Raw genomic sequence first — 12,670 nt, 5'->3', positions numbered from 1 at the left:
ATGTTAATACAAGAAGGCGGCTCCGTGTTTCGCACTGCTGTCTTACTAGCCCAGGAACCCTGGCTCCATTATAACATCTAGTGATTATCTGTCCGAAGTTTGCACATTCTCCCCGTGTCTGCTTGGGTGCTCCGGTTTCCTCCACTATCTGAGGATGTGCAGGTTAAGTTAATTTGTCATACTAAATTGCAAATAGTGTTCAGGGATGTGTGGGTTCGGTGCAATAGTGACCGGTAAATGTAATGTGGTCGGGAAATGGGTTTGGTTTGGCTTGTCTTCGGCGAGTCGGTGTGCACGTCTTGGGCAACATGTTTCCATACTGCAGGGAGTCTATACAATTGTATGAACATTTCAAGAATAAGGGTGAAGAACTCAGACATTGAATCAATACTTGGAACTCTGATGTTTTGGCCAATACAGAGAGATGGATTACACAGGAGCAGGAATAAGTGTGAATGATCTGGTGTTTAGATGTTTCAAAAGGAATGGAGGAGGAGGTAAAATAGGTGAAGGATTAGCATTGCGAATCAAGATTAGTACCAAAGCTGCAGAAGGAAAGATAATCGAAGTGTTTTTTTCTACTGAGTCAGTATGGTTGTAAGTCAGAAACAGGAAACGAGCAGACACTTTACTGGGAGATTTGTACAGGCCCTCAAATAAAAGCAGAGACAGGGAAGAGGAGATTGGGAGGGAGATTTGGAAAGGTGCAGAAGTAGCAGTATTGTTGTCATGAGTGAGTTTAACTTCCATAATATTGATAGGAACTTACTTAGTTCAAATGGTCTGCATAGATCAGTTTTTGTCATGTGTGCGCGGTAAGGTTTCCTGACGCAAGATACAGATAGGCTGACGAGAATGGAGGACGTATTGGTTTTGGTGCCTGCCAAAGATCCAATCCAGTTGTCAGATCTCTCAGTGTCAGAGCACATTGGTGATAGTGATCATAACTCGCTAACCTTCACTATACACGTGGAGTGTGATAGGAGCAAACAGTATAGGTAAGTATTCATTTGGTGGAGGGGGGATTACAATAATATTAGATAGGAACTGGGCACCTTATTTTAGAACAGATGGTATCAGGGAAATGCACGACAGAAATGCTGAGTTAGATTAGGAACGACTTGCTAACAGTGCTGGACAGCTTTTCCAACCGAGGCAAGCAAGAGATGGTAGGTTGGAAGAAATTAGGATGACAAGTGATGTGGATCATCTAGTTAATAGAAAAAGGAAAGTTTACTTAAGGTTACGAGGCAAGAATCAGACAGAGCTTAGAGGGTCACATGGTAGCCAGAAAGGAACTGAAGAATGTACTGAGGAGAGCTGGGAGGATGTATGCAAAAGGTTTAGTGCGTACAATTACGGAAAAGCCGAAATGGGGTTTTACACTTATGTGAGGAACAGAAGGAAAATCAGAGTAAACGTCGGACCGATAAGGTATAGTGGACCAAAGTGGCGTCTGGGGTTGGAGGAAGTTGGGAACGTCCCTAATTAATACTTTGGTTCAGTATTCACAACTGAGAAGATCGTTGATGTTTGTGCGGACAACGTGAAGCAGACTGATATGCCCGAAGAGGTTGATATTTAGAAGGAAGATGTGATGAATATTCTGAGAAGCAGAAGGATCGATAAACACCCTGGAGCAGGTGGGATATAACCAATCTTACACGAACAAGCGAGGGAAGAGATTGCTGCACCTCTAAAGGTGATATGTGCATTCCCACTGTCCACTGGATTCGGGCCAGATGATTGGACGTTGGCAAACGTCATTTTCTGGTTCAGGAAAGGAAACGGTTATCATTCCGAGAATGGTAGACCTTTCATTCTTACGTCAGTGTTGGGGAAAGTATTAGCGAAGATTCTGACAGACAGGATTTATGATTGTTTGGTAAACCATAGTTTGTTTAGAGATAGTTAGCATGCCTGTGTGAGGAGTAGGTCATGTCTCACAAATCTCAATGAATATTTGAGACTGTGACAAAACACATTGATAAAGTTATGGTAGTCGATGCGATGTGCAGTATTTTATTGAAGGCGTTTGATACGGTTCACCATAATTGGCTTACCCAGAAATTAAGTAGGCATGCTATACAATGAAACATGTCAGTATGGATACAGAATTGGCTGGTCCAGAGAAGACAGAAGGTTGTGGTGGATGGAAAATATTCAGCCAGGAGTTTGGTGACAACTGGCGTGCCTCAGGAATCAGTTCTTGCACCTCTGATTGTGGGATTTTTTATAAATGACTGGGGCGAGGAAGTTAAACTGTAAGTTAACAAGTTTGCTAATGGCAGGACATTTTCTGGAGAGGTAGATATTGTGGAGGGCTGTTTAATGTTGCAACGGGACTTTTACCGGATTCAGAACTGGGCTGATTAATGACAGACACTATAAACCTGCGACAAGTTGAAGCGATTCAATTTGTAAGGTCTAATTTGAATGGAGAAGAGAGTAAAAGGCCACATTCATTGTGGTGTGGAGGAGCAGAGGGATCTTGTAGTGCACATCCAGAGATCCCTCAAATTTATCTCGCAGGTTATGCTTCAGCTCTATAGAGCTCTGGTTCGACCACACAAGGAAGATGGTGTTCAGTCTGGTCGGCTCAGCAAAGGAAAGATACGGAGAGCATGAAGAGGAGATTTCCCAGGATGCTGTCTGGACTGTAGTGCATGTTCTATGTGGAATGGTTTGCAATCTAGGGTATTTCTCACTGGAGTAGTGACTTGATACTGATGTTCAACAGATTGGGAGGCATAGATAGAGTGGATACCAGAAAAAGATATCCCATGGTGGTAATGTTTCTCGCGATTTTCATAAATATAGTGATAGAGGAAGGTTTAGGGGAGATGTCAGAGGTAGGTTCTATACACAGAGGAATGCGTGGAAGGCACTGCTGGCAGCGGTATCGGTTCAGATATATTATTGACATACAAGTGACACTTGAATAGGCACAAGGAAAGCAATAAAGCAAAGGCTATGCAGGTGACTGTAACCTTAGCATAGGACGAAAGGCTGCAAAACTTCGAAGGTCAAAGGGACAGTGCTGTGCTGGGCAGTTCAATGTCCTATGTTCTATGTAAATCGCACTGTGTGCTACAACAGCAATGATGCAGAGCAATAGATGTCATAGTTATATTTTCTGGGGAACATTCAACCAGATTTCACATCGTCCACTTTGATGTTCACTTGAGATTGTTGGATATTTCAGTGCAAAGAGGGAAAATAATGTTCCCTGTCTGAGAAGCAGCATCCTATTGCTCCATCTCTCTTACTTTATTCCTCCTGACAACAAATTGTGAGCGAAGAAAATCTGTGAGTCTTTTTAGTTGCCTCTTGGCGACGATTCCTGTCGACTATTTAATGGAATCTTCACTGCTTGAAACAAAGGGAATTCACCGAAATCCAACTGTTCCAGAAGGTAAAACATTTAGCAGCATCTTGTGCAAGCAGAATATCTTCAGTGGCAGAATAACACTGGAGCAGTTTATCTTTGATCCTTCTGTTATTAGCTGAACAGTTGTGAAGCACTGGAAAGCTTTCATTTTTTTCTGTTTGTCTTAAGACTTGTGTATTTGTGTGTCTCGCACTTTTCGAGAAAATGACTCTGTCTGAGACCTTTATCATTGGCCATATCGCTAAAATTTAAAGTTGTTGTAAGCAGTGTCGGAGTGGATCTGGAAAAGGATCAGAGACTCTCCAACATTGGTGGGAACATAAACGAGGAATTCTGAAAGGAATATTCAAGTATGAATTTTCTTCACGAGTACTTCGTGGTATCTGTGTGCTTGAATTTATTCCAAGTTGATTTTGGTGAACATTTGACAGAAAAGCAAATGAAGAAAAGTAGTACATACAGACAAATGCTGCTGTACGATCAAAGCCACGATCCTAGTGTTGGTGGTTTAGATGGAGCGTAATTTGTGAAGGATGTACAAGAAACACAATCTAATTTAGTGTGGAGATGTACTGGCTAGACAACGCGTAAAACCATACCTGCTCTTGGGTAATAAAGCAGAGTAAGTCACTGATCATTCACTGGGGGAGCTCTTTGGAGCCAGCGACATAATTCTGTTTGTTTTCAAATAGTGATAGAAAAGGATAGACTGGATCGAAAAGCTGAAATTCTAAACTCGAGAAATGCCATTTTTGACAGTATTAGGCAAGAATTTTCAAAAGCGGATTGAGGGCAGATATTCGCAGCTAAAAGCGTCGGCTGAAAATGGGAAGTCTCAAAAATGGTATAATGTGAGTCCAGAGACAGCATATTTGTTCGTGAGAAAGAAACGCTGGTTGATGTAGGGAATGCTGGATGACTAGAGACTTTGATGTTGTTGTTAAGAAGAAGAAAGAAGCATATGTCAGGTATTAACAAGATAGATCGAATGACGACTGAGAGGAGTATAAAGGAACTAGGAATGTACTGAAGAGGCAAATCAGTAGGGCAAATAGGGGACTTGATATAGCTTTGGCAGGTAGTGTTAAGGAGAATCCAAATGGATTTTGGGAATATGTTAAGGAAAAAGTGGTAACAATGTCGAGAATAGGGCCCCTCAAATATCAACAAGGCAGTTGAATAGCAGGAGATGGGAGAGATACTAAACGAGTATTTTGCATCAGCGTTTACTGCGCAGAAGGACGTGGAAGATGTAGAATGTGGGGAAATAGATGGTGACATCTTGAATAATGAACATATTACGGAGGAGGAGGTTCTCAAAACACATGAAAGTGGATAAATCCCCAGGAGCCGATCAGGCATAACCGAGATGACGGTTGGGAGGGGGAGAAAAGTGATTGCTGCACCCCATGCTGAAATATTTGTATCATCATTCGTCACAGGTGAGGTGCCAGAGGACTTGAGGTTGGCTAACGTAGTGCAACTGTTGAAGAAAGGTGGTAAATAAATGCCAGGTACTATAGACCGATGGGCCTAACATCGATAGTGGATACGTTGCTGGAGGGAATCGTGGGGAGAGGATGTACAGGTATTTGGAAGTACAAGGGATAGTTAACATGCGTTTGTGCGTCGGAAATCATGTCTTACGAACTTCTTTGATTTTTTTTGAAGAAGTAACGAAGAGGCATAATGAGGGCAGAGCGGTGGACATGATCTTATGAACGTCAGTAAGGCGTTCGACAAGGTCCCTCATGGTTAGCAAGAGCGTTCTCATGGAATACAGGGAGAGTTAGCCATTTGCATACAGATCTGGTTCGAAGGTAGAAGACAGAGCGTGGTGGTAGAGGGTTGCTTTTTAGGCTGGAGGCCTGTGACCAGTGGTGTGCCAGAAGGATTATGTCCATTGGTGTTCATCATTTATATACATAATTTGGATGTGAACAGTGGAGGTAAAGTTAGTAAGTTTGCAGATGACACCAAAATTGGATGTATACTGGACAGCGACAAAGATTATCTGATTGTACAACGGGATCGTGATCGATGGGCCAAGAGGCTGAGGAGTGGCAGATGGAGTTTAATTTCGATACAAAATAGCTTTTGCAATGCGTAAAAGCAAATCAGAGCAGAACTTACATATTAAATGAGAAACTCCTGTGCAGTGTTGCTGAAGAAAGAGACTTTGTAGTGCAGGTTCATAGTTCCTTGACTCGCCTCGCAATCAGGTGAAATGTGACTGAATGACAGAGAACCCCTAATTTCTACGATTTGAGCAAAAATAACGATTGTTTTCCTGACAGGACGCGAAACAAACTGAACATTCATGCCTCCTCTGAACAAAATCCTCTTAAAATCGTGATCTAAGAATACACTTATTAAACATTACATTGACTTAATGTCAAATTCACACTCTCTCTGTCCTCTCCATTTCTTCAAGATTTCACCAGCTGATCGCTCTGCGCCATCTTCTTTACGTTTTACTGGAAAAGGTACGTTTTGATATAGTGCGCCTTCTACTTTCTTTGATAGCAAACTATTCGGTGAGCAGTTAACTGTCCAGAACGGAATCCTGTCAATGTCCATTTGCAGCCTATAACAAGCTATCACACTATCAACCACTCGACCAACGATTGTGTTATTGACGAGCTTACCAACCCACCCTTCGCCCTCCACATCCAAGTCACTGGTAAAAATCACAAAGAACAGAGGTCCTGGAACAGATGCCTGTGGAACACCACTACTTACTGAGCTCCAGGCGGAATCCTTTACATCTACCACCGCTTTCTGTCTTCTATGAGCCAGCCAGTTCCTTTACAAACAGCCACATTTCCTTGTATTCCATGCTTCTTTCCTCTGCGAATAAGCTGACAATGGGGAATCTTATGAAATATCCCGCTAAAATCTATGCATACCACAGCCACTGCTCTATCTTTAGGAATGTGTGTTGTCTCACCCTCAAAATATTCTATAAAGCTTGTGAAGCATGACCTGCCCCTGACAATGCCATGCTGATGAACCCTCATCAAATTATTTTCCAAGTCATCATAAATCGTGTCTCTCAGCATACTCTTCAGGAAATTGCCCACCACCATCTGTAAGACCCAAAATTATCATTTTTTCCCTTTCTTGAACAAGGGAATAACATTTACCATCTTGCAATCAACTGGCATTAGTCCTGGACGTTGAGGACAGAAAGATAATGGCCAACCGAGCAAAAATCTGATTACACTTTCCTCAGTATCCTTGGATGCATCATGTTTGGCCCAAGGGATTTGCCTCTACGTATGTTTATCAAACGTTGCATCATATCCTCCGTCTTAACATCAAATTCTTAACGCACATTAGTCTGTCATACAAATTAAAAGGTCCCTCTCACTCGTGAAGACTGCTGAAAAATATTCATTAAGGATCTCCCCACCTCCTCTGACTCCAATCACAAATTCGCTCCACTGTCCCTGATCAGTCCTACCCTCATAATGGCCACCCTCTTGCTCCTAAAATAAGTGTAGAACGCCTTCGTGTTTTAATTAACCCTACTTAATAAGGCTTCATCATGCCCCTTTCTATCTTTCCTGCATCCATTCTTACGCCTGGCTACTTTTTAAGCATCGAGACTCCTGTCCGATCATTGCTTCCTCAAACGTAAGAAAGCTTACTTCTTCTTCTTGACTACATGTTCCACATTCCTTGTCATCCAATGTCAATTCATCCTACCAGCACTTCCTTTCCTCACAGGGGCAATTCCATCCAGCACTCCGACCCTGTGTTCCTGATCAACCTCTACATTTCTGTCGTGCAATTTCTTGAGAATATTTATACTCCACAGCTCTTGCCTAAAAGCATTGCATTTCTCCTCCACCAATTAAACACTTTCCCATACCGTCTCTGCTTTACCCTCCCCGTGACTGTAGTAAAGGTCAGTGAGTTTTGATCACGATCGCCGAAATGCTGTCCCACCTGGAGAGCTGACACCTGGCCTTGTTTATCGCCACGCACCAAATCCACTTTAGCCTCCCCTCCAGTCAGCCTATCTACATATCGAGTCAGGAATCCTTCTTGGATACATCTGACAAGATTTGCTTCATCTAAAGTATTTGCTCTAAGTAAGTTCCAATCAAGTTTGGTGGGCTGAAGTTACCTGTGTAAACAAACCTGTTGCTTCTGCACCTCTCTAAAACTTGCCTTTCAAACTGCGCCTCCGTGTCTATTTTGCAATGAAGGTGGGGGACGGATGGTGGAGGGTCTAAATAAATCTTCCAGTGACGTGATTGCTCCTTTCCTGTTTTTTGACTTTCATCCACACTGACTCAGTAGACAAACCCTCTTGAGGATCTGGCAGCATCTGTAAGGCATTTCGAGTCTAACTGACCCTTGCAGATGTTACCAGACCTGCTGAGATTTTCTCGCATTTTCTCTTTTGGTTTCAGATTCCAGCATCCGCAGTAATTTGCTTTTACCTCTTGATGATCTCCCTTTCTTCAACTGTGACACCAGTTCTGATTAGCAATGCCATTGTTGCACATCTTTCACCTAACTTCCTATTCCTTTTGAAACATCTAAATCTGGTACTTCCAATAAACACTTCTGCCTCTGTGACATCCAAGTCTCCGTGATTTTCCCAACATCGGAGCTCCACCGAATGATCCATTTTCCAAGTTCATCACCTCTATTACTGACGCTTCTTGTTTTTTTTTAAATAGACAATATTAAACCCGTCGCACTGATCGCAACTTTGCCCCATCAACTGTCTATTTTTGCTCACAGACGAGCTGCACACTCCATCTTCCTAATCTTCAGCTCCCCCACCCTCTGATCCCTCGCCACGGTTCCCAACTATCTGCCGAATTAAACCATTCCAAAAATCTCCAGAAAAACTCCTCGCCAGGATTACGTTTACACTCCAGTTCAGGTTCAAAGCGACCTCCTTGTGCAGGTCCCACCTTCTGCAGCAGGTATCCTAATGATGCATATATCATAAGCCCTCTCTCACACAATAGCTCTGCAGCCACGTGTTAACGTGCATTCGGTCTCTGTTCCTTGATTCACTGGACCGTGTCACTGGTAGCAATCCTGAGATTACAACTGTGTACGACTTCTATATTTACGTTTCAGGTCTTCATCCACTTCCCTACCTATGTATTTGGTACCGATGTATTACATGATTTCTGCTTGGTCATCCCCGCCGTGAAGAAATCTGCAGACTCGATCTGAGACATTTTTGACTCAAACACCTGGGAGGCAACATACCATCCGGGAGTCTCGTTTGCGACCACCGAATTCCTTTTGTGTTCAGCTAAACATTAAATCTCCTCTCACTATCGCTCTTCTATTTACCCCCTTCCCTTCCGAAACATAGAACAAGCACTGGTGCCAGCGACCTGCTCGGTGTGGCTATCTTCTGGTTGTTTGTTCACCCCGACAGTACCCAAAGCAGAAGACGTATTGTTGACGGGAACAGCTGGAGGGAATCCCATGACTGTCCACCTATTCCGCTTCCCTCTTCAGATGGTCACCCAGCCACCTTATCGTTTCATGTAGGTATGACTACATTATTACAAATTCTCTTTATCACTGCCTCAGCTTCCAGAATTATCTGAATCTCATCCAGCTCCTGCTTCATTTCCCTAATGTGGTTTGTGAAAAGCTGGGGTTGGGTGCATTTCTCGCAGGTGAAGTCAACATGTACACTACCTCCCACAACCTACAAGAGGATTGTGCAACTGCACGAGCTTCCATCCCTTCTGCTCTAAATTTCCAGAGGAGACTTAAACAAAAACTCTTCAGAAAACAGCAAAAAACCTCAGGTAGCTATTTCACAGACAATTGCTACATGTGCCTATTTTGAAGCAATCCATCTCCTAGGCTTTCCATTCCGCCAGCTAAGCCCGCACTTTACTTTTAATTTACAAATTATTTCCTATTTAACAGTGAACAAACATGTTTTTGACGTCGTAACACTTCCTCATCCGACCCTGATTTAACTTTAAGCACCATAATGAAAAGATGGCTTCATTTCTTTTCTCTTATTTTTAATACCGTTATGATGAAATACTTATTTTACTAATTTCAGTTAAACTTTACATACCAATTTTGCAAACATATATAACACTGGAAGCGATACGGTCTAATCATCTCTACACCTTTATTTTAAATCGGTGATAATGCATCTGAGGTCACATTGATTGCAATCAACAACATGTACATTTTTAAAATTGAAATTCTGTAACATCTGACTGCAACGGAATACTGAAATGTTTTTGTCTTTATATATCTCCATAAATGTGAGAGCATTGTCGTCCTTGTATACAACGATTTCTGTAACATTACTCATCATATAAACATTTTTTGATGATAGAGTATTTTCTCTGGTGGATATAAACGTTCGTTGAATAGTGGCAAATTGACCATTGAATTCCATTTTCACTTTCTTGCATTAATACAGATCCAAAACATTTCTCGGTAGCATCGATTGCAACTTTGAGGAGTTTCAAAAACGTCTTTGGATGCTAATATTGGTGTTCTGCTTATTATGGTTTTTCAGTTCTTAAATATCTCCTGGCGTTGTTCACCGAAATTTCATGTTCTTCTTTAGTAATTCTGTCAGCAGTACCACTGAAGTTTGATATAAACTTCCAGTAGAATCTGTTCAATCCCAACAATCAAAGCAACTCTTTATTCGTGGACGGTCGTCGGAATTTCTCAATAACCTTCGTCTTCACTTTCCTTGGGGCCATCTTTCATACCCGACATCATATCCCAAGAATTTCACCCCTGCCTCTGCGAACGAAATCTGTTTAAATTATTTTTTTTACCAGTTTTGCTTCTCATAATTGTTCAAAGAGCTCTGTAAGCTATAACATGTGATCTTTACATGACTAACAAAACATCATTATCATCAAGGTAAACCAAACAAATTGTTAAGCTGGCCACAGCTATGTACATGAGTCTTTGGAATGTAGCTGTTCGGTTCTTCATTGCAAAGAGCACCATTTTGAATTGAGATCGTTCATTTTGGGTTACAAACTCAGACACTACTTTCGCTTTCTCTGAGGAAGATACCTGCGAACACCTACACAGTTAATCAAACTTTGTGATGTCAATGGATTGCCCAACTTCCTGGAAATACTGCTCTCAAATTGATATTGGAGAGAAGTCCAAAGTAGTTACGACGTTCACCGAACAATTGTCCATACAAACCCGTTGAGCCTCATCAGGATTGGGAACTAACAAGATCAACAAACTCCACGCACTCTAACATGGTTCGATGATATGTTCGTTGGGTATTGCATCCAATTCCTTCTGGACCTGAGTGCCTTTGAGAATGTTAAGCCTCTGGGGTTTTGTTTTATCGAAGCAGCATTCCCATTTCCACTTCATGCACAATAGTATTAGTACTTGCCACTCCATTCCTGTCTATGTCCTCATACTGCTGCATAAACCTTTTTACTTGTTTCTTTTCTGCGATATTTATTTTACTATCCACTCGAGCATTTACTCATGATTTATCGTATTTTGAGGCACATGAAAATCCACACCATCTTGATTTGGTTCCTCACTGCGGGACAGTAACTAACACCAGTACCTAATCTCGACGTCCCTATCTCTGTTACAGTAATGTCTCGACATATTCACGTGACATACTCGATAAAGTATTTTTCTATCTGCCCTCTTGATTAGATTGTTTAACTGATACAACTTTTTTTCGAAATTTGAGAGGGACAAGTAAACCTACGGATCTTCTATCACTGGTAACAATACTAAAACTTCATCCCTAAAGGAAAACGTATGAACTTTAGTGTTTTGTTTTATCTACCACCTGATTCAGTGTCTGCTCTGAATACTTCAGGTAGTGTTGAGCTAATTCACCGACCTGGTTTAATCTCTTCTTCACCTCAGATACAGAATCCAAATGTGAGATCTCCAGTATCGCTCTAATCAGTTTTTCTTTAGTTAGTTTCAAAGGCCGTGCCACTTCATATACGAATATGACCTCAAAGTGAATAAACTGAGTAGATTAGTTTGGGACATCTCTAATTGCAAGCATTATGAACGGGATAGCTTTACCACAATCATAGTATTCTCTTTACATGGTACTTAGGGTCTGATATCATCTTTTTAAGGCTCCCTGGGTTTCACGATTGTGAGCACTTGATATAAAGGGCTGTATGCCAAAGCTATGCACAGCTTTTTTTTAATAAGCCAGAAGCAAAATTAGGTCCTTGGTTTGACTGCATTTCTGTGGGGTACTCATACCGGATTGAATAAAGCTACCAACTCCTCCACCACTATTTGCACCTGTACACGCCGTAATCTAATTTCCTCCAGAAATTTGGCAGACACATCCACGATGATTAGTAAATGCGGGTTCCAATTTTTAATTTTCGGAAGGCGATCTGCACATACAATCATGACAAGCGTGAACGTCTCATTGAATGTAGGAACCAGTAACAAAGGTACTTGTTTTATTACTGCCTATGACATAACTACCATTCAGCATGTATGACATTGATGGCAACATTTAACCACATCCTTATGCAGCCCAGGCCAACAGAAATGCTTTTTTATCTTTGCCTCAGAGTTCCACACACCGAGATAACATCCCACGAGTTAATGATGTGTTACCCCTCTGTGTGTTACCAGCAATACAATCTGGTGAATTTCCTCTCCTTTCTCGTCAGCGCTAACCTGCTGTGACCCCGTTATCATTCTACCCTTTATATAATGATCCCAAGGAAATTTGTATATATGTTAAATATATTTTCATATATATATATTTATATATATATATATATAGGGAGAGACAGAGAGAGTCAGAGATAGAGAGAGAGAGAGACAGAGAGAGAGAGGGTAGAGCGAGAGAGAGTGAGTGAGAGATACATATATCTTCTACTGTCTCATCGTCCTGTTGTAGGCCCATTACCCTTTCAGGACTCAACGCCTCTGCCTGTCCCTCTACCTGTTCAGTTTTGTTTTTCTGTGCACCATTACGTCAAACAGGGTCTCAACTAGCTGAACCTCAACCCCTTCGTCCTTCTTTTTAGTATTTCATTCATGCTGTAACTTTTGACAGTGCGAGCTTGTACTACACTGTCTGGAAAAAACTCCAGAGTATTTTTTACTTAACTTCTCACTTTCTTGATCTTCCATTGAGATTTCCACTACAAGGGGAGACACTCACATTTTGCCTGCTGCCAAGTCGTTTCCAAGAGCAAACACCATTCCATTAACTGACACTGTCATTCATTCATATTGTTAATTCCCCACTGTTGATTTTTCCTCTCC

Source organism: Chiloscyllium plagiosum, unplaced genomic scaffold (genome assembly GCF_037043375.1).
Source record: "Chiloscyllium plagiosum isolate Xiang-an unplaced genomic scaffold, Cpla_swu_hap1 HiC_scaffold_51, whole genome shotgun sequence".
NCBI classification, from domain to species: domain Eukaryota; kingdom Metazoa; phylum Chordata; class Chondrichthyes; order Orectolobiformes; family Hemiscylliidae; genus Chiloscyllium; species Chiloscyllium plagiosum.
This window is presented reverse-complemented; position numbering follows the sequence as displayed.